Genomic DNA, 21,264 nt, shown 5'->3' on the forward strand with positions numbered 1-21,264 from the left:
GTGCTCCGCTGGAGGGCAGCTGGAGTGCGGCCTACGCGAGAGGAGCTCGCCCCGCACCCAAAGTCCGTCAAGGCCCTCTGCGCCCTGTGGGAGGCCTTGGAGGTAAAGGATGGGGTGCTGCACCGGGGGTGGCGGGTACCCTCCAGTGGTGAGGTACGGTGGCAGCTGGTGGTGCCTCGGTCGCTCCGCGGGGCGGTGCACGGCCAGCCGGGCATGGGGCACTTCGGCGGTAAGAAAACCCTGCAGCGTCTCCGAGGCCATTTTTATTGGGGTCTTTGCCACTGGGACGTGCAGAGGTACTGCCAAACGTGTGCGGTGTGCGTGGCGCAGAAGGGTCCCCCCGAGCACTCTCGGGCCCCCCTCCAACAACACCAGGTGGGGGCTCCTATGGAGCGGGTGGGGGTGGACGTTTTGGGCCCGTTTCCGCGCACCGAGGCTGGGAACCGCTACGTCTTGGTGGCCATGGATTATTTTACGAAGTGGCCGGAGGCCTACGCCCTCCCGGACCAGAGTGCCCCCACGGTGGCCGATGCACTGCTGGAGGGGATATTTGCCAGGCTGGGGGTGCCGGAGGAGTTACACAGTGACCAGGGGCGTAACTTCGAGGTCTTCGCCAGAGTGTGCCAGCGCCTGGGGATCACTAAGACGCGGACCACACCGCTGCATCCCCAGAGCGACGGGTTGGTGGAGCGGTTTAATCGGACGCTCGCCACCCAGCTGGCCACCCTGGTGTCCCGGCACCAACGGGACTGGGACTGCCACCTCCCCCTTGCGCTCTGGGCGTACAGGACCGCGGTCCAGGAATCCACCGGGTGCACCCCGGCCTCGCTCATGCTGGGCCGGGAAATGCGAACCCTGGTGGACCTGGTCTTCGGCCCGCCGCCCGGAGACGGGTCGGCACCGCCGGCTGGACCGGACTACGAGTGGGACCTGCGGCAGCGGATGCAGCAGGTGCACAGCTTTGCACGGACCCACCTGACACAGGCGGGGGTCCGGCAGAAGCGGCACTACGACCTGCGCTGCAGGGGGCCTGCCTTCCAGCCCGGGGACTCGGTTTGGGTGTACAACCCGCGCCGCTGCAAAGGCCTCAGCCCTAAGCTGGCGCCGTCATGGGAGGGTCCCGCTGAGGTACTCGGGGTGGTGGGTGAAGTCTGCTACCGTGTCCGGTTGCGAACACGGGGGAGAGTGGTGGTCCTGCACCGAGACCGCCTGGCCCCCTACCGGGCCCGGGAGGAGGAGCCGTGTGGGGAGGCTCTACAGGAGCAGCCGGTGCTGGAGCCGGACGATAGTGGGGCGTCCGTGGGTCGCCAGCCGTCACTGCGGCGCAGGGTTCCACAGCAGTTAGCCCAGTACGAGTACAGCCTGAGGGGGGTGTTCGACGTCGGCGAGACGCCAGACGCCAGACGCGAGACGCCAGATGCTTCAGGTGGGGGCAGTGTAATGCCCTCGCCTGGTGGTGAGGAGAAAGTGCCCCTAGGCGCTCGTAGTACCGCTGGGCATGCTGGGAGTGGTAGCCGGGGAGAGTCTGAGGGTCAGCACGATGACCAGCGGCTGACCCTACCTGTGTAAATAATGTCCTAGTAGTTCTAGTGCCCTGTGTAGTCTTGTAAAAGTATAGTGTGTTGTTAGGTAATTACCACCCTAACTATGTGTACTTGTTCCCTCAGTCTCCTCATGTGTGTGTATATCCTGTGTTTGGTTTTGTGTTAATGCTTGTTTTTTAATCGCGTCTTCACTCGTCCTTTGTTCTGAAAAGAACCTGCAAATGCTACAGTATTTATTTTATAAACACCAGTATTGACACTTTGATCAGTATATTTATTATTAGTAGCCAGTCTTATAAATTTACAATTTAGATTAAGTCTGGTAACAGTTATACAGTTAATTTAAATCATCAGACCACTAATGGAACTGAGAGCTGGGTGGAAATAAAACCAGGATACACATTTTAACCTCCAGGATCAGGAGTCTGATCCTCCTGGCTTCTTTACTCTGAAGATTTGTGTAAAACTCTTAAAAGCGCTTATTTCAGGGACTCGTGCTTGTCCTCTACTGCTCCACATGGGTACGCTTTGTAACGCAATAATCTGCGATGTAAACTTTTTTTTCTGTTTAATGAATTTTATTCCTAGGTTTGTCGCTCTCCTTCTCCAACTGTGATGATTCGCTTCTCTTCACAGTCCGGTGTGTTTTTTTTGGGGGGGGAGATTTTATATCTGTAAGAAAAGCCCCCCGGGCTCCGGACAGGAGTCTCCTCCAGCTCTGCTTTGTCAGAAAGAGCGCTGTGACGTCACAGACACCAGCCAGAGTGCTGGGATCAGAGAGCGAGACCGCGGGAGATGCGCGGAGGGAACGGAGGAGAATTATTGATCACTTATGTATCGACAACCAATTTATTCAGCTGAAGGACCATAGAATAATCGATTAACTTCACTGATTGGTGAGTACTGATTCTTTTCTTGACCCTGTTTAAATATCTAGAAAACAGTCAATAAAGACTGTATCTATCAATTACCATAGTGCGTTTAGTGTTAATAATGTTCAATCCGAAATTAAACAATGATTATTCATATTATTATTTAGGTAACTCTATCCTAGAGCTAGAAAATTATATTCCAAGTTGATAAATGTATGTAAGTAACAGTTTAAATACATTTTTCCAGTGTTTATAAATCATAAGTATGGTAACCACGGCAACAGCCGGCACGTCACTGTATGTGTCTAGGTGTCTCGCATTCGTCACAGAGAGTGTATGTGACGTCACGGGCAGCAACTAATACTACTACTAGTGTATTCATTTTAACATTAGTGAGAGTACAACTGGTAGTTTTAATGGTAGTGTTCATAACAAAGTGTGAGTATTAATAACAAAGCGCTTGTTTGTTAATCGCGTCTCCACTCGTCCTTTGTTCTGAAAAGAACCTGTAAATGCTACAATATTCTTTACTCAGCAGCTTATTAAAAACAGCTCCTGTGATGTTCAAACCGATTTTTTACACAGAACACTGACACAGCTTTGCGTTCTGAATCTCTTTTTCTCGTGCGTTTATTTAATGTGGCACAATGCACTGGGATAAGGGTATTCTGTTCACAAACCAATAGCATTTAAACCACAGCCCAGGTTCGATCTGTCTCCCAGAATCACCAGGGCGCACACACACACACACAACCGTGCCGTTGAAGTGCTCTGCTTCATTTCTAAGGGCAACTCAACATTCACTCCTACCCCGAGTGCAGAAAAGACAGCGTCCGCAGCAACAACAGCTCAGGTCTCTGCACAGGAGCTAAGCTGCCCCCATCTCCTCTGCTCTGCGGTTCCTGCGGAGTGGATTCCTGCCTGGAGCCGTGTTTGCAGGCGGCGGCTCCCCGCGCCCTGTCTGTGCGTCGTGTCCAAGAGCTCCTGGGAGGAAGAGAGAGGCCTCACACTCGGGGGCTTTTCCACGGTCTGTGTGAGGAGGGGCGGGTGTGTCCAGTAGCTTATCGAGCGGAAGCCTGGGGCAGCGGAGAGCTGTGATCGTGCAGACCTTGAGGTGTCACCTCTTTGTCTGCTTTCCCGCCCCCCCTCCGCCCAAGCTCTGCTCCAAAGTAGCCCGGCAACCCCTCACACCTGCACGTGTCACAACCTAAGGTGTGGTCATGAGACACCCATGGGGTGTCGTTCTGTTCTTGCTAATTGTTTCCTGCCCTTCGCAGGCAGGAGTCCATGCTAGGAAGATGCGCTGGACAGAGCTCAGAGGGCGCACCTGGGTGGCTTTCCTTCAGAGTGACGTTCCTGCAACACTCTCCCGCTACTCTTGGTGCGCTCATGCCGCAACACAGGAAGGCTGGAGCAGGTGGCTGTGGGCTCTGCGCACCGCCAAAATAGCTCAGTTGGGAGAGCGTTAGACTGAAGATCTAAAGGTCCCTGGTTTGATCCCGGCTTTTGGTATTTTGTTTCATCGCGCCCTTTGTTCCTCTCTCCAGCGCACCCTGCCTAAAGTGACGCGTCCCTTTCTCAGCCCGAAATGCAAGCAAGACACCAGCAGCGGTCCCTGCAGGTTTCCATAGTGTAGCGGCTATCACGTTCGCCTAACACGCGAAAGGTCCCCGGTTTGAGACCGGGTGGAAGCAGCCTCGTTTTGCACGCTCCTGTACTTCACAGAGGTCTTGAACGACCGGTCATTTGTTCCCAATGTGTTTCCGGTGCCTTCATGCACTCTTGTACCAAACGCACGTTCCTTCTGTACGTGGAGCCGATCATTTGCAATTGGGCTGTGCCGACAGACCAGGACGAGCTCTGTCGGCTCAAAAGCAGCGCAGGACCTGCAAGAACAACAGAAAGATTAGCATCCAGCGGGGGCCTCTTAGTGAGCCCAAGATCTCATCAAGAATCGGCTCCAGCAACAGGGCTGGGCGCATTGTTCCATTCTCCGACCACTCTCGGTGTAAACAAGTCCCTCCTGGTCTCTGCTTGAAATGCACTTTCCTGCGTTTGCTTTGGTGTAACTGGCTTCCCCTGCATGGGCGAATGTGAAGAAGATCCTTAGTAAGTCATTGAAGAAAACCAAGAAGAGGTCGGAGTGGCCTCTGTCGTTCATCAACGATCCAGTCAGGCAGTACTCCTCCTATTCTGCCAGTATGTGGATTTGAACCGGGGTTGTTGCGGCCACAACACAAATTCTGAGCACTATACGATCACAGCGAGTTACCGAGACATACACAGCCAGTAGGAAAGGATGTACTCTCTTTGTGTGACACTAGTCGGAAAAGTCCTGACGCTGCATTTCAACTGAGCCCTAGTATACATCAACCCTTCGACACTCTGAGTGCCAACTCTCTTGTGTGTTTTCTCCATCAAGCAGGTCATGAAGGCAGCAATTACAGTTTGCTTACATGACGCACGCACAACATGGCTGTATGCTCCCATATGGTCTAGCGGTTACGATACCTGATCTTCACCCAGGTGGCCTGGTTTCAGCTCCTTGTATGAGAACGTGTCAGTTTTGCCTCCTGCTTTCCAAAGATCAGCACCATGTTTTATGCCTCCCCCGAATATCGAAGCTGCCTCTAAATCTGCAAATGAAGATGAGTCAATAAACCACTTGTTTTTCGTATAACTATACATATATTCATTTAATACTGATTTCATTCATTGAGCACGGATACAATAGAGGTACAGCTATTCACTGTTTGACATGTCTGCACTGGTACAGAACCTAGCAATCAGAAAACGGGTGAAACTGTCTTGAGAATTAGCATACAGTACCGAGGCCCCCATGACCAAATAAAGGCTAACCTCGATAATCAGCCTAAATAATGCAGACAACAGCAAAACGACTGACTTTGAAAAGGGAATGAATGTCCGGAAGGAGTAGTGTAACCAGCTTGAAATGCTTCTCCGGACCTCTAACTAAAAGAAACCGGGAACCAGCAGTGGCATCGACTCCTTTCGAACTGGGATCCTATCGCAGCTCATGGTGTCCTAACTCTCCCGTATCTGATATTTGACCAAGCACATCAGGAGAGAGCGCGAACGCAGTCCCCCACTACCAGAAATTATGCAGTCGAGATTCCCACATTTGGGGAATTCGCAGGGGTCAGCACAGCCGGAGTGCAATGGCCGAGCCTCGCCCTGGGTGAATCGATTTTTTAAGAACTTTATTTTCTTTTCACAAAAAAATACAGGACATCACAAATTAGAAAGCTTTACATTAATATACATACTTAAAACAGTATATATAATCCCATCTCATTACATTTTGACACGGTACCAGTTATATAGCAACAATTTATTTTTTTCTGGTGCAAATCACATTCTTTACTTAAACATGATAATGTTTTTCACAGTTTCTTGAGATATTGACCTATGCTCTCAATTTCCCACAGATTTTCTGCTTCCTCCCTCCCTTCTCTCCACAGATCTCTGAGGTAATAGTTCTCTCGGGTGATGAACAGGGCCAGGCTACCTGCTGCCTTGACTGGGACCTCGATGCCTTTGAACAGCCCCATGTTCCTCACTCTCCACAGGGCGTCTTTCCCACTGTTCACCACGGCCCAGATCCTGTCAAACATGTCAGGAGGAAGTTTGACAGGAGAGATGCCGTTGTAGCGGCAATGCTTGTTAATAAGACAGAATTAGGCCATGGTATTCTGTCCTAAATGAGGCCCCATCTCACCCTCCATCTTTGTGGTGCAGCCACAGAGAAAGTATTCATGCAGGTTGATTTAAGATGTTTTCTTTTGATAATGGACAGCTCCCAGATGGGGATGCACTTAGCTTAGCCTGGCTATCATGATCAATGGTCATCCATTGGTGCCTATCTGTCTAGGGAGTGCCGAATGGACATCTGGACTAGATTCCTAAGTGTCAAGAGTAAGTGACTCATATCTCACCTTGACCAACCAATCAGGGACTGGCAGGGCGTGGTAATACCACGTGGGTCTCTAATGCCCGCCAAACTCTCAACCAATCAGCACACATCTATGTCTTGGTCAAAAAGGGAGCGCAAGCTCAGATCGGGGCTCTCCTTGGCCATTTTCGCGCATCCTCAGAGACAATCACGTGACAACTGCTGTTGTCTGCAAAGGGACTTGGACTTTGTTCTAAGCGCGAGGCCGAGGATCCCATACGTACTCAGAATTCTACCAACGTGAATGATCCGCTTGATCAACGGCAGCCTACAGTTGGACCCTCATCGACAACCTGAATAGCTTATTCAGAAGCAGCGCTGGACCAGGAACGAACCAGCTTCTTCCCAGGCAAAAGAGTGACTTGGTGTTCGTGCCGGGAGATTCCAAATCCATACACAGTGGATAAGTAAACCCCATGTTCTACATTGTGTCTCGAGAATTCAATTGTACCTCAACACAAGTTGTTATCAATTTAATTCATGAGTAATGTATTTACTTCCGAGTTTAGAGTAACAGTGGGTAATAACACTGATTAGCGATTTGGTAACCGAACGATATATATTGACATATATTCTCTGTTGTGTATCTCTTTGTGTTGGCATCTCTTCGAGATTATATACCTTGTATATTGATAACCCTCACAGTAAGGTCTGCCGCTCGTATCCAGGCAGACTAGTATATGTTTGGTGCACAATTTATATGAATAAATGTATCTCGTGTATTGAACCCGTGTGTGTGCGTTGTTAGTTGTTCTGACGATTGATTTTCTAAAAGCCACAACGAACAACCTCGTGATTACTGCTACAATTAATAATTGTCTCAGTAAACCCATCAAACCTCTACAACCACGATACACCACCATAAACTATATTAATTTAGGAACATAAACATATAGTGTAAACTGTATATGGCTGGTATTGGTAGTTTAAAGAAAAAATACACACCAGTATTCCACTTTATTCCTAAACATTTTAAGCATCAAAGTCTTACATGTAGTAAGATTTTACCAGGTTTCGGAAACGTTTTTACATGCTCCTTCTGACCATCTTAACTTTATATACTTTGTGAAAAGTCATAAGATATTCACATTTTCTGTGAATGTGCTCGAAATCGGAGTAAACAAAAGCATACTTTTAGAATTTGATTAATAGGGAATATAATATGGAATTACGTACCTAAAGAAATTAATAACGATATAATTATTTTTATGTACTGTAGCTCAAATAGTAGTATAATACACTTTCTATGGATACATGTGCTTCTACGCAATGCAGAAGCACATCCACAAGTAACATAACCTAGCTAAGAGAGGACATTGGCTAGCCATTATGATAAATACAGTGGAAAAAAGGAATTGGGAAAATAAGACCTGCTGATCTGTTATACATACCAGGAAGAGAACAGAATATGATTTTTTTCTGTTCGAAACGTGTGTTGTCTTTATGAAATTCATGTATTTTAAACGTTTAATTAAGAAGAAAAAAACTTACAGAAAGATACTAAGCTGATCACGAGATAGAAAGATCACCCGTTTTTCGCGAATAAAAAGTGGCTATTAACTGGGTGAACTGTTATTAACTGGAGTCAACTGGGTGAAAACACATAATATGAACATGAAACAAAACAAAAAATAAAAATAAGATACAATCTACAGACATTAAAACCGGTGTCATGGAAATATAACTATCAAGGAAGCCACAAGAGAGAGTTCTCACCTGAGTAAGGTCTTTATTTCAATATTGGGAGCAACCAGAGACTCAATTTGTTACAAGCAGTACAGGGTTTTCATAAGACGTTGCGCTGTAAAAAAGCTCAGCGCTTTGTCCATTCTAAAACTTCAACTTTCCCTAAGAGAAAACAGATTACATCAAAAAGCGAAAGAAGAAGCACTAGATATGTTATTCAAAGCTTATCAGTTACTTTCAGCTAATTCTAACGACCCAGACAGCATATATTGTTTTCGTACATTGTCTTCTAAAGTAACCTAAACAGTGTACTTTGTTGACGCACTGTTTTCTAAAATTCTGCACGTACTGTAGCACAGCAATTACATCCTTGAAATATATTATCTAAAAGCCCCAATATATTTCTTTGCAAAGCTCTCTACATTTTAAGAATCAATTTACTTATTAGATTTCCACTTAAAGACTTGTTCGGCTGGCGTTCGGGGAGTCGCGTTTTTCAGAATTGTATTGAGATCGTTTTCCACAGAGCTCAGATGTCAAAGCACAGCAGCAGCTCTCCACAGCGATCCTCTATAGCGCCCTTTCTCCCGCAGCTCCGTCCTCATTGGAAGGAAGCAAGAGTGAAAGGCTGAAGTGAAATAGAGCGGGGACGAAGGCAGTGAAGAGAGAGAACGTGGGAAGAAGAGAAAAACGCAAGGGAAAAAAAGCAGCGTCGTAAAAGAGGTGACGGAGTTGTCCTCTCAATAAGAAGGGTGCCAGCGAGCCTTGCTCTCGCTTACGGCCACACCCCCTTGAGCACGCCTGATCTCGTCTGATCTCGGAAGCTAAACAGGGATGGGCCTGGTTAGTACTTGGATGGGAGACCGCCTGGGAATACCAGGTGCTGTAAGCTTTTAAGCGCAGGAGGCGCCCTATCCCCGCTCGCTCGCTCATTCCCCTGTTCACACGTGCAGTGCAGCTTGTCCGTCTGTTTATTTGTCAGCTTTGGCGAGACACGGGTGCTTGTGTATTAGCGTGAGCGTTTTTTATTCTGATCAGGAACAGTTTTACAAGTCCGCAAAGGATCGAGGAAAGGTTTATCGCCAGCTGAAAAGAGACACAGCGCTTCGGCTGTGGAGACTTGTTCGGCTGGCGTTCGGAGAGTCGCGTTTTTCAGAATTGTATTGAGATCGTTTTCCACAGAGCTCAGATGTCAAAGCACAGCAGCAGCTCTCCACAGCGATCCTCTATAGCGCCCTATCTCCCGCAGCTCCGTCCTCATTGGAAGGAAGCAAGAGTGAAAGGCTGAAGTGAAACAGAGCGGGGACGAAGGCAGTGAAGAGAGAGAACGTGGGAAGAAGAGAAAAACGCAAGGGAAAAAAAGCAGCGTCGTCAAAGAGGTGACGGAGCTGTCCTCTCAATAAGAAGTGTGCCAGCGAGCCTTGCTCTCGCTTATGGCCACACCCCCTTGAGCACGCCTGATCTCGTCTGATCTTGGAAGCTAAACAGGGACGGGCCTGGTTAGTACTTGGATGGGAGACCGCCTGGGAATACCAGGTGCTGTAAGCTTTTAAGCGCAGGAGGCGCCCTGTCCCCGCTCGCTCGCTCATTCCCCTGTTCACACGTGCAGTGCGGCTTGTCCGTCTGTTTATTTGTCAGTTTTGGCGAGACACGGGTGCTTGTGTATTAGCGTGAGCGTTTTTTATTCTGATCAGGAACAGTTTTACAAGTCCGCAAAGGATCGAGGAAAGGTTTATCGCCAGCTGAAAAGAGACACAGCGCTTCGGCTGTGGAGACTTGTTCGGCTGGCGTTCGGAGAGTCGCGTTTTTCAGAATTGTATTGAGATCGTTTTCCACAGAGCTCAGATGTCAAAGCACAGCAGCAGCTCTCCACAGCGATCCTCTATAGCGCCCTTTCTCCCGCAGCTCCGTCCTCATTGGAAGGAAGCAAGAGTGAAAGGCTGAAGTGATATAGAGCGGGGACGAAGGCAGTGAAGAGAGAGAACGTGGGAAGAAGAGAAAAACGCAAGGGAAAAAAAGCAGCGTTGTAAAAGAGGTGACGGAGCTGTCCTCTCAATAAGAAGGGTGCCAGCGAACCTTGCTCTCGCTTATGGCCACACCCACTTGAGCACGCCTGATCTCGTCTGATCTCGGAAGCTAAACAGGGATGGGCCTGGTTAGTACTTGGATGGGAGACCGCCTGGGAATACCAGGTGCAGTAAGCTTTTAAGCGCAGGAGGCGCCCTATCCCCGCTCGCTCGCTCATTCCCCTGTTCACACGTGCAGTGCGGCTTGTCCGTCTGTTTATTTGTCAGCTTTGGCGAGACACGGGTGCTTGTGTATTAGCGTGAGCGTTTTTTATTCTGATCATGAACAGTTTAACAAGTCTGCAAAGGATCGACGAAAGGTTTATCGCCAGCTGAAAAGAGACACAGCGCTTCGGCTGTGGAGACTTGTTCGGCTGGCGTTCGGAGAGTCGCGTTTTTCAGAATTGTATTGAGATCGTTTTCCACAGAGCTCAGATGTCAAAGCACAGCAGCAGCTCTCCACAGCGATCCTCTATAGCGCCCTTTCTCCCGCAGCTCCGTCCTCATTGGAAGGAAGCAAGAGTGAAAGGCTGAAGTGAAATAGAGCGGGGACGAAGGCAGTGAAGAGAGAGAACGTGGGAAGAAGAGAAAAACGCAAGAGAAAAAAAGCAGCGTCGTAAAAGAGGTGACGGAGCTGTCCTCTCAATAAGAAGGGTGCCAGCGAGCTTTGCTCTCGCTTACGGCCACACCCCCTTGAGCACGCCTGATCTCGTCTGATCTCGGAAGCTAAACAGGGATGGGCCTGGTTAGTACTTGGATGCGAGACCGCCTGGGAATACCAGGTGCTGTAAGCTTTTAAGCGCAGGAGGCGCCCTATCACCGCTCGCTCGCTCATTCCCCTGTTCACACGTGCAGTGCGGCTTGTCCGTCTGTTTATTTGTCAGCTTTGGCGAGACACGGGTGCTTGTGTATTAGCGTGAGCGTTTTTTATTCTGATCAGGAACAGTTTTACAAGTCCACAAAGGATCGAGGAAAGGTTTATCGCCAGCTGAAAAGAGACACAGCGCTTCGGCTGTGGAGACTTGTTCGGCTGGCGTTCGGAGAGTCGCGTTTTTCAGAATTGTATTGAGATCGTTTTCCACAGAGCTCAGATGTCAAAGCACAGCAGCAGCTCTCCACAGCGATACTCTATAGCGCCCTTTCTCCCGCAGCTCCGTCCTCATTGGAAGGAAGCAAGAGTGAAAGGCTGAAGTGAAATAGAGCGGGGACGAAGGCAGTGAAGAGAGAGAACGTGGGAAGAAGAGAAAAACGCAAGAGAAAAAAAGCAGCGTCGTAAAAGAGGTGACGGAGCTGTCCTCTCAATAAGAAGGGTGCCAGCGAGCTTTGCTCTCGCTTACGGCCACACCCCCTTGAGCACGCCTGATCTCGTCTGATCTCGGAAGCTAAACAGGGATGGGCCTGGTTAGTACTTGGATGGGAGACCGCCTGGGAATACCAGGTGCTGTAAGCTTTTAAGCGCAGGAGGCGCCCTATCCCCGCTCGCTCGCTCATTCCCCTGTTCACACGTGCAGTGCGGCTTGTCCGTCTGTTTATTTGTCAGCTTTGGCGAGACACGGGTGCTTGTGTATTAGCGTGAGCGTTTTTTATTCTGATCAGGAACAGTTTAACAAGTCCGCAAAGAATCGAGGGAAGGTTTATCGCCAGCTGAATAGAGACACAGCGCTTCGGCTGTGGAGACTTGTTCGGCTGGCGTTCGGAGAGTCGCGTTTTTCAGAATTGTATTGAGATCGTTTTCCACAGAGCTCAGATGTCAAAGCACAGCAGCAGCTCTCCACAGCGATCCTCTATAGCGCCCTTTCTCCCGCAGCTCCGTCCTCATTGGAAGGAAGCAAGAGTGAAAGGCTGAAGTGAAATAGAGCGGGGACGAAGGCAGTGAAGAGAGAGAACGTGGAAAGAAGAGAAAAACGCAAGGGAAAAAAGCAGCGTCGTAAAAGAGGTGACGGAGCTGTCCTCTCAATAAGAAGGGTGCCAGCGAGCCTTGCTCTCGCTTATGGCCACACCCCCTTGAGCACGCCTGATCTCGTCTGATCTCGGAAGCTAAACAGGGATGGGTCTGGTTAGTACTTGGATGGGAGACCGCCTGGGAATACCAGGTGCTGTAAGCTTTTAAGCGCAGGAGGCGCCCTATCCCCGCTCGCTCGCTCATTCCCCTGTTCACACGTGCAGTGCGGCTTGTCCGTCTGTTTATTTGTCAGCTTTGGCGAGACACGGGTGCTTGTGTATTAGCGTGAGCGTTTTTTATTCTGATCAGGAACAGTTTTACAAGTCAGCAAAGGATCGAGGAAAGGTTTATCGCCAGCTGAAAAGAGACACAGCGCTTCGGCTGTGGAGACTTGTTCGGCTGGCGTTCGGACAGTCGCGTTTTTCAGAATTGTATTGAGATCGTTTTCCACAGAGCTCAGATGTCAAAGCACAGCAGCAGCTCTCCACAGCGATCCTCTATAGCGCCCTTTCTCCCGCAGCTCCGTCCTCATTGGAAGGAAGCAAGAGTGAAAGGCTGAAGTGAAATAGAGCGGGGACGAAGGCAGTGAAGAGAGAGAACGTGGGAAGAAGAGAAAAACGCAAGGGAAAAAAAGCAGCGTCGTAAAAGAGGTGACGGAGTTGTCCTCTCAATAAGAAGGGTGCCAGCGAGCCTTGCTCTCGCTTACGGCCACACCCCCTTGAGCACGCCTGATCTCGTCTGATCTCGGAAGCTAAACAGGGATGGGCCTGGTTAGTACTTGGATGGGAGACCGCCTGGGAATACCAGGTGCTGTAAGCTTTTAAGCGCAGGAGGCGCCCTATCCCCGCTCGCTCGCTCATTCCCCTGTTCACACGTGCAGTGCGGCTTGTCCGTCTGTTTATTTGTCAGCTTTGGCGAGACACGGGTGCTTGTGTATTAGCGTGAGCGTTTTTTATTCTGATCAGGAACAGTTTTACAAGTCCGCAAAGGATCGAGGAAAGGTTTATCGCCAGCTGAAAAGAGACACAGCGCTTCGGCTGTGGAGACTTGTTCGGCTGGCGTTCGGAGAGTCGCGTTTTTCAGAATTGTATTGAGATCGTTTTCCACAGAGCTCAGATGTCAAAGCACAGCAGCAGCTCTCCACAGCGATCCTCTATAACGCCCTTTCTCCCGCAGCTCCGTCCTCATTGGAAGGAAGCAAGAGTGAAAGGCTGAAGTGAAATAGAGCGGGGACGAAGGCAGTGAAGAGAGAGAACGTGGGAAGAAGAGAAAAACGCAAGGGAAAAAAAGCAGCGTCGTAAAAGAGGTGACGGAGCTGTCCTCTCAATAAGAAGGGTGCCAGCGAGCCTTGCTCTCGCTTATGGCCACACCCCCTTGAGCACGCCTGATCTCGTCTGATCTCAGAAGCTAAACAGGGATGGGCCTGGTTAGTACTTGGATGGGAGACCGCCTGGGAATACCAGGTGCTGTAAGCTTTTAAGCGCAGGAGGCGCCCTATCCCCGCTCGCTCGCTCATTCCCCTGTTCACACGTGCAGTGCGGCTTGTCCGTCTGTTTATTTGTCAGCTTTGGCGAGACACGGGTGCTTGTGTATTAGCGTTAGCGTTTTTTATTCTGATCAGGAACAGTTTTACAAGTCCGCAAAGGATCGAGGAAAGGTTTATCGCCAGCTGAAAAGAGACACAGCGCTTCGGCTGTGGAGACTTGTTCGGCTGGCGTTCGGAGAGTCGCGTTTTTCAGAATTGTATTGAGATCGTTTTCCACAGAGCTCAGATGTCAAAGCACAGCAGCAGCTCTCCACAGCGATCCTCTATAGCGCCCTTTCTCCCGCAGCTCCGTCCTCATTGGAAGGAAGCAAGAGTGAAAGGCTGAAGTGAAATAGAGCGGGGACGAAGGCAGTGAAGAGAGAGAACGTGGGAAGAAGAGAAAAACGCAAGGGAAAAAAAGCAGCGTTGTAAAAGAGGTGACGGAGCTGTCCTCTCAATAAGAAGGGTGCCAGCGAACCTTGCTCTCGCTTATGGCCACACCCACTTGAGCACGCCTGATCTCGTCTGATCTCGGAAGCTAAACAGGGATGGGCCTGGTTAGTACTTGGATGGGAGACCGCCTGGCAATACCAGGTGCAGTAAGCTTTTAAGCGCAGGAGGCGCCCTATCCCCGCTCTCTCGCTCATTCCCCTGTTCACACGTGCAGTGCGGCTTGTCCGTCTGTTTATTTGTCAGATTTGGCGAGACACGGGTGCTTGTGTATTAGCGTGAGCGTTTTTTATTCTGATCATGAACAGTTTAACAAGTCCGCAAAGGATCGACGAAAGGTTTCTCGCCAGCTGAAAAGAGACACAGCGCTTCGGCTGTGGAGACTTGTTCGGCTGGCGTTCGGAGAGTCGCGTTTTTCAGAATTGTATTGAGATCGTTTTCCACAGAGCTCAGATGTCAAAGCACAGCAGCAGCTCTCCACAGCGATCCTCTATAGCGCCCTTTCTCCCGCAGCTCCGTCCTCATTGGAAGGAAGCAAGAGTGAAAGGCTGAAGTGAAATAGAGCGGGGACGAAGGCAGTGAAGAGAGAGAACGTGGGAAGAAGAGAAAAACGCAAGAGAAAAAAAGCAGCGTCGTAAAAGAGGTGACGGAGCTGTCCTCTCAATAAGAAGGGTGCCAGCGAGCTTTGCTCTTGCTTACGGCCACACCCCCTTGAGCACGCCTGATCTCGTCTGATCTCGGAAGCTAAACAGGGATGGGCCTGGTTAGTACTTGGATGGGAGACCGCCTGGGAATACCAGGTGCTGTAAGCTTTTAAGCGCAGGAGGCGCCCTATCCCCGCTCGCTCGCTCATTCCCCTGTTCACACGTGCAGTGCAGCTTGTCCGTCTGTTTATTTGTCAGCTTTGGCGAGACACGGGTGCTTGTGTATTAGCGTGAGCGTTTTTTATTCTGATCAGGAACAGTTTTACAAGTCCGCAAAGGATCGACGAAAGGTTTATCGCCAGCTGAAAAGAGACACAGCGCTTCGGCTGTGGAGACTTGTTCGGCTGGCGTTCGGAGAGTCGCGTTTTTCAGAATTGTATTGAGATCGTTTTCCACAGAGCTCAGATGTCAAAGCACAGCAGCAGCTCTCCACAGCGATCCTCTATAGCGCCCTATCTCCCGCAGCTCCGTCCTCATTGGAAGGAAGCAAGAGTGAAAGGCTGAAGTGAAACAGAGCGGGGACGAAGGCAGTGAAGAGAGAGAACGTGGGAAGAAGAGAAAAACGCAAGGGAAAAAAAGCAGCGTCGTCAAAGAGGTGACGGAGCTGTCCTCTCAATAAGAAGTGTGCCAGCGAGCCTTGCTCTCGCTTATGGCCACACCCCCTTGAGCACGCCTGATCTCGTCTGATCTTGGAAGCTAAACAGGGACGGGCCTGGTTAGTACTTGGATGGGAGACCGCCTGGGAATACCAGGTGCTGTAAGCTTTTAAGCGCAGGAGGCGCCCTGTCCCCGCTCGCTCGCTCATTCCCCTGTTCACACGTGCAGTGCGGCTTGTCCGTCTGTTTATTTGTCAGTTTTGGCGAGACACGGGTGCTTGTGTATTAGCGTGAGCGTTTTTTATTCTGATCAGGAACAGTTTTACAAGTCCGCAAAGGATCGAGGAAAGGTTTATCGCCAGCTGAAAAGAGACACAGCGCTTCGGCTGTGGAGACTTGTTCGGCTGGCGTTCGGAGAGTCGCGTTTTTCAGAATTGTATTGAGATCGTTTTCCACAGAGCTCAGATGTCAAAGCACAGCAGCAGCTCTCCACAGCGATCCTCTATAGCGCCCTTTCTCCCGCAGCTCCGTCCTCATTGGAAGGAAGCAAGAGTGAAAGGCTGAAGTGATATAGAGCGGGGACGAAGGCAGTGAAGAGAGAGAACGTGGGAAGAAGAGAAAAACGCAAGGGAAAAAAAGCAGCGTTGTAAAAGAGGTGACGGAGCTGTCCTCTCAATAAGAAGGGTGCCAGCGAACCTTGCTCTCGCTTATGGCCACACCCACTTGAGCACGCCTGATCTCGTCTGATCTCGGAAGCTAAACAGGGATGGGCCTGGTTAGTACTTGGATGGGAGACCGCCTGGGAATACCAGGTGCAGTAAGCTTTTAAGCGCAGGAGGCGCCCTATCCCCGCTCGCTCGCTCATTCCCCTGTTCACACGTGCAGTGCGGCTTGTCCGTCTGTTTATTTGTCAGCTTTGGCGAGACACGGGTGCTTGTGTATTAGCGTGAGCGTTTTTTATTCTGATCATGAACAGTTTAACAAGTCTGCAAAGGATCGACGAAAGGTTTATCGCCAGCTGAAAAGAGACACAGCGCTTCGGCTGTGGAGACTTGTTCGGCTGGCGTTCGGAGAGTCGCGTTTTTCAGAATTGTATTGAGATCGTTTTCCACAGAGCTCAGATGTCAAAGCACAGCAGCAGCTCTCCACAGCGATCCTCTATAGCGCCCTTTCTCCCGCAGCTCCGTCCTCATTGGAAGGAAGCAAGAGTGAAAGGCTGAAGTGAAATAGAGCGGGGACGAAGGCAGTGAAGAGAGAGAACGTGGGAAGAAGAGAAAAACGCAAGAGAAAAAAAGCAGCGTCGTAAAAGAGGTGACGGAGCTGTCCTCTCAATAAGAAGGGTGCCAGCGAGCTTTGCTCTCGCTTACGGCCACACCCCCTTGAGCACGCCTGATCTCGTCTGATCTCGGAAGCTAAACAGGGATGGGCCTGGTTAGTACTTGGATGCGAGACCGCCTGGGAATACCAGGTGCTGTAAGCTTTTAAGCGCAGGAGGCGCCCTATCACCGCTCGCTCGCTCATTCCCCTGTTCACACGTGCAGTGCGGCTTGTCCGTCTGTTTATTTGTCAGCTTTGGCGAGACACGGGTGCTTGTGTATTAGCGTGAGCGTTTTTTATTCTGATCAGGAACAGTTTTACAAGTCCACAAAGGATCGAGGAAAGGTTTATCGCCAGCTGAAAAGAGACACAGCGCTTCGGCTGTGGAGACTTGTTCGGCTGGCGTTCGGAGAGTCGCGTTTTTCAGAATTGTATTGAGATCGTTTTCCACAGAGCTCAGATGTCAAAGCACAGCAGCAGCTCTCCACAGCGATACTCTATAGCGCCCTTTCTCCCGCAGCTCCGTCCTCATTGGAAGGAAGCAAGAGTGAAAGGCTGAAGTGAAATAGAGCGGGGACGAAGGCAGTGAAGAGAGAGAACGTGGGAAGAAGAGAAAAACGCAAGAGAAAAAAAGCAGCGTCGTAAAAGAGGTGACGGAGCTGTCCTCTCAATAAGAAGGGTGCCAGCGAGCTTTGCTCTCGCTTACGGCCACACCCCCTTGAGCACGCCTGATCTCGTCTGATCTCGGAAGCTAAACAGGGATGGGCCTGGTTAGTACTTGGATGGGAGACCGCCTGGGAATACCAGGTGCTGTAAGCTTTTAAGCGCAGGAGGCGCCCTATCCCCGCTCGCTCGCTCATTCCCCTGTTCACACGTGCAGTGCGGCTTGTCCGTCTGTTTATTTGTCAGCTTTGGCGAGACACGGGTGCTTGTGTATTAGCGTGAGCGTTTTTTATTCTGATCAGGAACAGTTTAACAAGTCCGCAAAGAATCGAGGGAAGGTTTATCGCCAGCTGAATAGAGACACAGCGCTTCGGCTGTGGAGACTTGTTCGGCTGGCGTTCGGAGAGTCGCGTTTTTCAGAATTGTATTGAGATCGTTTTCCACAGAGCTCAGATGTCAAAGCACAGCAGCAGCTCTCCACAGCGATCCTCTATAGCGCCCTTTCTCCCGCAGCTCCGTCCTCATTGGAAGGAAGCAAGAGTGAAAGGCTGAAGTGAAATAGAGCGGGGACGAAGGCAGTGAAGAGAGAGAACGTGGAAAGAAGAGAAAAACGCAAGGGAAAAAAGCAGCGTCGTAAAAGAGGTGACGGAGCTGTCCTCTCAATAAGAAGGGTGCCAGCGAGCCTTGCTCTCGCTTATGGCCACACCCCCTTGAGCACGCCTGATCTCGTCTGATCTCGGAAGCTAAACAGGGATGGGTCTGGTTAGTACTTGGATGGGAGACCGCCTGGGAATACCAGGTGCTGTAAGCTTTTAAGCGCAGGAGGCGCCCTATCCCCGCTCGCTCGCTCATTCCCCTGTTCACACGTGCAGTGCGGCTTGTCCGTCTGTTTATTTGTCAGCTTTGGCGAGACACGGGTGCTTGTGTATTAGCGTGAGCGTTTTTTATTCTGATCAGGAACAGTTTTACAAGTCAGCAAAGGATCGAGGAAAGGTTTATCGCCAGCTGAAAAGAGACACAGCGCTTCGGCTGTGGAGACTTGTTCGGCTGGCGTTCGGACAGTCGCGTTTTTCAGAATTGTATTGAGATCGTTTTCCACAGAGCTCAGATGTCAAAGCACAGCAGCAGCTCTCCACAGCGATCCTCTATAGCGCCCTTTCTCCCGCAGCTCCGTCCTCATTGGAAGGAAGCAAGAGTGAAAGGCTGAAGTGAAATAGAGCGGGGACGAAGGCAGTGAAGAGAGAGAACGTGGGAAGAAGAGAAAAACGCAAGGGAAAAAAAGCAGCGTCGTAAAAGAGGTGACGGAGTTGTCCTCTCAATAAGAAGGGTGCCAGCGAGCCTTGCTCTTGCTTACGGCCACACCCCCTTGAGCACGCCTGATCTCGTCTGATCTCGGAAGCTAAACAGGGATGGGCCTGGTTAGTACTTGGATGGGAGACCGCCTGGGAATACCAGGTGCTGTAAGCTTTTAAGCGCAGGAGGCGCCCTATCCCCGCTCGCTCGCTCATTCCCCTGTTCACACGTGCAGTGCGGCTTGTCCGTCTGTTTATTTGTCAGCTTTGGCGAGACACGGGTGCTTGTGTATTAGCGTGAGCGTTTTTTATTCTGATCAGGAACAGTTTTACAAGTCCGCAAAGGATCGAGGAAAGGTTTATCGCCAGCTGAAAAGAGACACAGCGCTTCGGCTGTGGAGACTTGTTCGGCTGGCGTTCGGAGAGTCGCGTTTTTCAGAATTGTATTGAGATCGTTTTCCACAGAGCTCAGATGTCAAAGCACAGCAGCAGCTCTCCACAGCGATCCTCTATAACGCCCTTTCTCCCGCAGCTCCGTCCTCATTGGAAGGAAGCAAGAGTGAAAGGCTGAAGTGAAATAGAGCGGGGACGAAGGCAGTGAAGAGAGAGAACGTGGGAAGAAGAGAAAAACGCAAGGGAAAAAAAGCAGCGTCGTAAAAGAGGTGACGGAGCTGTCCTCTCAATAAGAAGGGTGCCAGCGAGCCTTGCTCTCGCTTACGGCCACACCCCCTTGAGCACGCCTGATCTCGTCTGATCTCGGAAGCTAAACAGGGATGGGCCTGGTTAGTACTTGGATGGGAGACCGCCTGGGAATACCAGGTGCTGTAAGCTTTTAAGCGCAGGAGGCGCCCTATCCCCGCTCGCTCGCTCATTCCCCTGTTCACACGTGCAGTGCGGCTTGTCCGTCTGTTTATTTGTCAGCTTTGGCGAGACACGGGTGCTTGTGTATTAGCGTGAGCGTTTTTTATTCTGATCAGGAACAGTTTTACAAGTCCGCAAAGGATCGAGGAAAGGTTTATCGCCAGCTGAAAAGAGACACAGCACTTCGGCTGTGGAGACTTGTTCGGCTGACGTTCGGAGAGTCGCGTTTTTCAGAATTGTATTGAGATCGTTTTCCACAGAGCTCAGATGTCAAAACACAGCAGCAGCTCTCCACAGCGATCCTCTATAGCGCCCTTTCTCCCGCAGCTCCGTCCTCATTGGAAGGAAGCAAGAGTGAAAGGCTGAAGTGAAATAGAGCGGGGACGAAGGCAGTGAAGAGAGAGAACGTGGGAAGAAGAGAAAAACGCAAGGGAAAAAGAGCAGCGTCGTAAAAGAGGTGACGGAGCTGTCCTCTCAATAAGAAGGGTGCCAGCGAGCCTTGCTCGCTCTTACAGCCACACCCCCTTGAGCACGCCTGATCTCGTCTGATCTCGGAAGCTAAACAGGGATGGGCCTGGTTAGTACTTGGATGGGAGACCGCCTGGGAATACCAGGTGCTGTAAGCTTTTAAGCGCAGGAGGCGCCCTATCCCCGCTCGCTCGCTCATTCCCCTGTTCACACGTGCAGTGCGGCTTGTCCGTCTGTTTATTTGTCAGCTTTGGCGAGACACGGGTGCTTGTGTATTAGCGTGAGCGTTTTTTATTCTGATCAGGAACAGTTTAACAAGTCCGCAAAGAATCGAGGAAAGGTTTATCGCCAGCTGAAAAGAGACACAGCGCTTCGGCTGTGGAGACTTGTTCGGCTGGCGTTCGGAGAGTCGCGTTTTTCAGAATTGTATTGAGATCGTTTTCCACAGAGCTCAGATGTCAAAGCACAGCAGCAGCTCTCCACAGCGATCCTCTATAGCGCCCTTTCTCCCGCAGCTCCGTCCTCATTGGAAGGAAGCAAGAGTGAAAGGCTGAAGTGAAATAGAGCGGGGACGAAGGCAGTGAAGATAGAGAACGTGGGAAGAAGAGAAAAACGCAAGGGAAAAAAAGCAGCGTCGTAAAAGAGGTGACGGAGTTGTCCTCTCAATAAGAAGGGTGCCAGCGAGCCTTGCTCTCGCTTACGGCCACACCCCCTTGAGCACGCCTGATCTCGTCTGATCTCGGAAGCTAAACAGGGATGGGCCTGGTTAGTACTTGGATGGGAGACCGCCTGGGAATACCAGGTGCTGTAAGCTTTTAAGCGCAGGAGGCGCCCTATCCCCGCTCGCTCGCTCATTCCCCTGTTCACACGTGCAGTGCGGCTTGTCCGTCTGTTTATTTGTCAGCTTTGGCGAGACACGGGTGCTTGTGTATTAGCGTGAGCGTTTTTTATTCTGATCAGGAACAGTTTAACAAGTCCGCAAAGGATCGAGGAAAGGTTTATCGCCAGCTGAAAAGAGACACAGCGCTTCGGCTGTGGAGACTTGTTCGGCTGGCGTTCGGAGAGTCGCGTTTTTCAGAATTGTATTGAGATCGTTTTCCACAGAGCTCAGATGTCAAAGCACAGCAGCAGCTCTCCACAGCGATCCTCTGTAGCGCCCTTTCTCCCGCAGCTCCGTCCTCATTGGAAGGAAGCAAGAGTGAAAGGCTGAAGTGAAATAGAGCGGGGACGAAGGCAGTGAAGATAGAGAACGTGGGAAGAAGAGAAAAACGCAAGGGAAAAAAAGCAGCGTCGTAAAAGAGGTGA

The 21,264-nt window shown here is 50.5% G+C and overlaps 19 non-coding genes and 3 pseudogenes across 19 annotated transcripts; 21 read left to right on the plus strand and 1 right to left on the minus strand.

Annotated features, from left to right (window-relative positions):
- The first annotated feature begins 3,855 nt into the window (after positions 1 to 3,855).
- trnaf-gaa (transfer RNA phenylalanine (anticodon GAA)) lies at positions 3,856 to 3,928 on the plus strand. The gene has a single exon. It is a non-coding gene; the product is annotated as a tRNA-Phe (tRNA).
- Positions 3,929 to 4,037: 109 nt separating this feature from the next.
- Positions 4,038 to 4,110, plus strand: trnav-aac (transfer RNA valine (anticodon AAC)). The gene has a single exon. It is a non-coding gene; the product is annotated as a tRNA-Val (tRNA).
- A 1,387-nt stretch (positions 4,111 to 5,497) lies between these two features.
- LOC138243617 (U1 spliceosomal RNA) lies at positions 5,498 to 5,662 on the minus strand. The gene has a single exon (XR_011192272.1). It is a non-coding gene; the product is annotated as a U1 spliceosomal RNA (small nuclear RNA).
- A 3,186-nt stretch (positions 5,663 to 8,848) lies between these two features.
- LOC138244169 (5S ribosomal RNA) lies at positions 8,849 to 8,967 on the plus strand. The gene has a single exon (XR_011192782.1). It is a non-coding gene; the product is annotated as a 5S ribosomal RNA (ribosomal RNA).
- Positions 8,968 to 9,504: 537 nt separating this feature from the next.
- On the plus strand, positions 9,505 to 9,623 carry LOC138217591 (5S ribosomal RNA). Its single transcript, XR_011181303.1, has one exon. It is a non-coding gene; the product is annotated as a 5S ribosomal RNA (ribosomal RNA).
- Positions 9,624 to 10,160: 537 nt separating this feature from the next.
- LOC138218388 (5S ribosomal RNA) lies at positions 10,161 to 10,279 on the plus strand (annotated as a pseudogene).
- A 537-nt stretch (positions 10,280 to 10,816) lies between these two features.
- LOC138217714 (5S ribosomal RNA) lies at positions 10,817 to 10,935 on the plus strand. The gene has a single exon (XR_011181426.1). It is a non-coding gene; the product is annotated as a 5S ribosomal RNA (ribosomal RNA).
- Positions 10,936 to 11,472: 537 nt separating this feature from the next.
- Positions 11,473 to 11,591, plus strand: LOC138244170 (5S ribosomal RNA). Its single transcript, XR_011192783.1, has one exon. It is a non-coding gene; the product is annotated as a 5S ribosomal RNA (ribosomal RNA).
- Positions 11,592 to 12,127: 536 nt separating this feature from the next.
- On the plus strand, positions 12,128 to 12,246 carry LOC138217170 (5S ribosomal RNA). The gene has a single exon (XR_011180882.1). It is a non-coding gene; the product is annotated as a 5S ribosomal RNA (ribosomal RNA).
- Positions 12,247 to 12,783: 537 nt separating this feature from the next.
- LOC138244171 (5S ribosomal RNA) lies at positions 12,784 to 12,902 on the plus strand. The gene has a single exon (XR_011192784.1). It is a non-coding gene; the product is annotated as a 5S ribosomal RNA (ribosomal RNA).
- A 537-nt stretch (positions 12,903 to 13,439) lies between these two features.
- Positions 13,440 to 13,558, plus strand: LOC138218445 (5S ribosomal RNA). Its single transcript, XR_011181505.1, has one exon. It is a non-coding gene; the product is annotated as a 5S ribosomal RNA (ribosomal RNA).
- A 537-nt stretch (positions 13,559 to 14,095) lies between these two features.
- Positions 14,096 to 14,214, plus strand: LOC138218899 (5S ribosomal RNA; annotated as a pseudogene).
- A 537-nt stretch (positions 14,215 to 14,751) lies between these two features.
- Positions 14,752 to 14,870, plus strand: LOC138244172 (5S ribosomal RNA). Its single transcript, XR_011192785.1, has one exon. It is a non-coding gene; the product is annotated as a 5S ribosomal RNA (ribosomal RNA).
- Positions 14,871 to 15,407: 537 nt separating this feature from the next.
- LOC138217592 (5S ribosomal RNA) lies at positions 15,408 to 15,526 on the plus strand. Its single transcript, XR_011181304.1, has one exon. It is a non-coding gene; the product is annotated as a 5S ribosomal RNA (ribosomal RNA).
- A 537-nt stretch (positions 15,527 to 16,063) lies between these two features.
- On the plus strand, positions 16,064 to 16,182 carry LOC138218389 (5S ribosomal RNA; annotated as a pseudogene).
- A 537-nt stretch (positions 16,183 to 16,719) lies between these two features.
- On the plus strand, positions 16,720 to 16,838 carry LOC138217715 (5S ribosomal RNA). Its single transcript, XR_011181427.1, has one exon. It is a non-coding gene; the product is annotated as a 5S ribosomal RNA (ribosomal RNA).
- A 537-nt stretch (positions 16,839 to 17,375) lies between these two features.
- LOC138244173 (5S ribosomal RNA) lies at positions 17,376 to 17,494 on the plus strand. Its single transcript, XR_011192786.1, has one exon. It is a non-coding gene; the product is annotated as a 5S ribosomal RNA (ribosomal RNA).
- A 536-nt stretch (positions 17,495 to 18,030) lies between these two features.
- Positions 18,031 to 18,149, plus strand: LOC138217171 (5S ribosomal RNA). Its single transcript, XR_011180883.1, has one exon. It is a non-coding gene; the product is annotated as a 5S ribosomal RNA (ribosomal RNA).
- Positions 18,150 to 18,686: 537 nt separating this feature from the next.
- Positions 18,687 to 18,805, plus strand: LOC138244175 (5S ribosomal RNA). The gene has a single exon (XR_011192788.1). It is a non-coding gene; the product is annotated as a 5S ribosomal RNA (ribosomal RNA).
- Positions 18,806 to 19,342: 537 nt separating this feature from the next.
- On the plus strand, positions 19,343 to 19,461 carry LOC138244176 (5S ribosomal RNA). The gene has a single exon (XR_011192789.1). It is a non-coding gene; the product is annotated as a 5S ribosomal RNA (ribosomal RNA).
- Positions 19,462 to 19,998: 537 nt separating this feature from the next.
- LOC138216323 (5S ribosomal RNA) lies at positions 19,999 to 20,117 on the plus strand. Its single transcript, XR_011180034.1, has one exon. It is a non-coding gene; the product is annotated as a 5S ribosomal RNA (ribosomal RNA).
- Positions 20,118 to 20,654: 537 nt separating this feature from the next.
- LOC138244177 (5S ribosomal RNA) lies at positions 20,655 to 20,773 on the plus strand. The gene has a single exon (XR_011192790.1). It is a non-coding gene; the product is annotated as a 5S ribosomal RNA (ribosomal RNA).
- Positions 20,774 to 21,264: the final 491 nt, after the last annotated feature.

This window comes from Lepisosteus oculatus, chromosome 14, assembly GCF_040954835.1.
Source record: "Lepisosteus oculatus isolate fLepOcu1 chromosome 14, fLepOcu1.hap2, whole genome shotgun sequence".
NCBI lineage: Eukaryota > Metazoa > Chordata > Actinopteri > Semionotiformes > Lepisosteidae > Lepisosteus > Lepisosteus oculatus.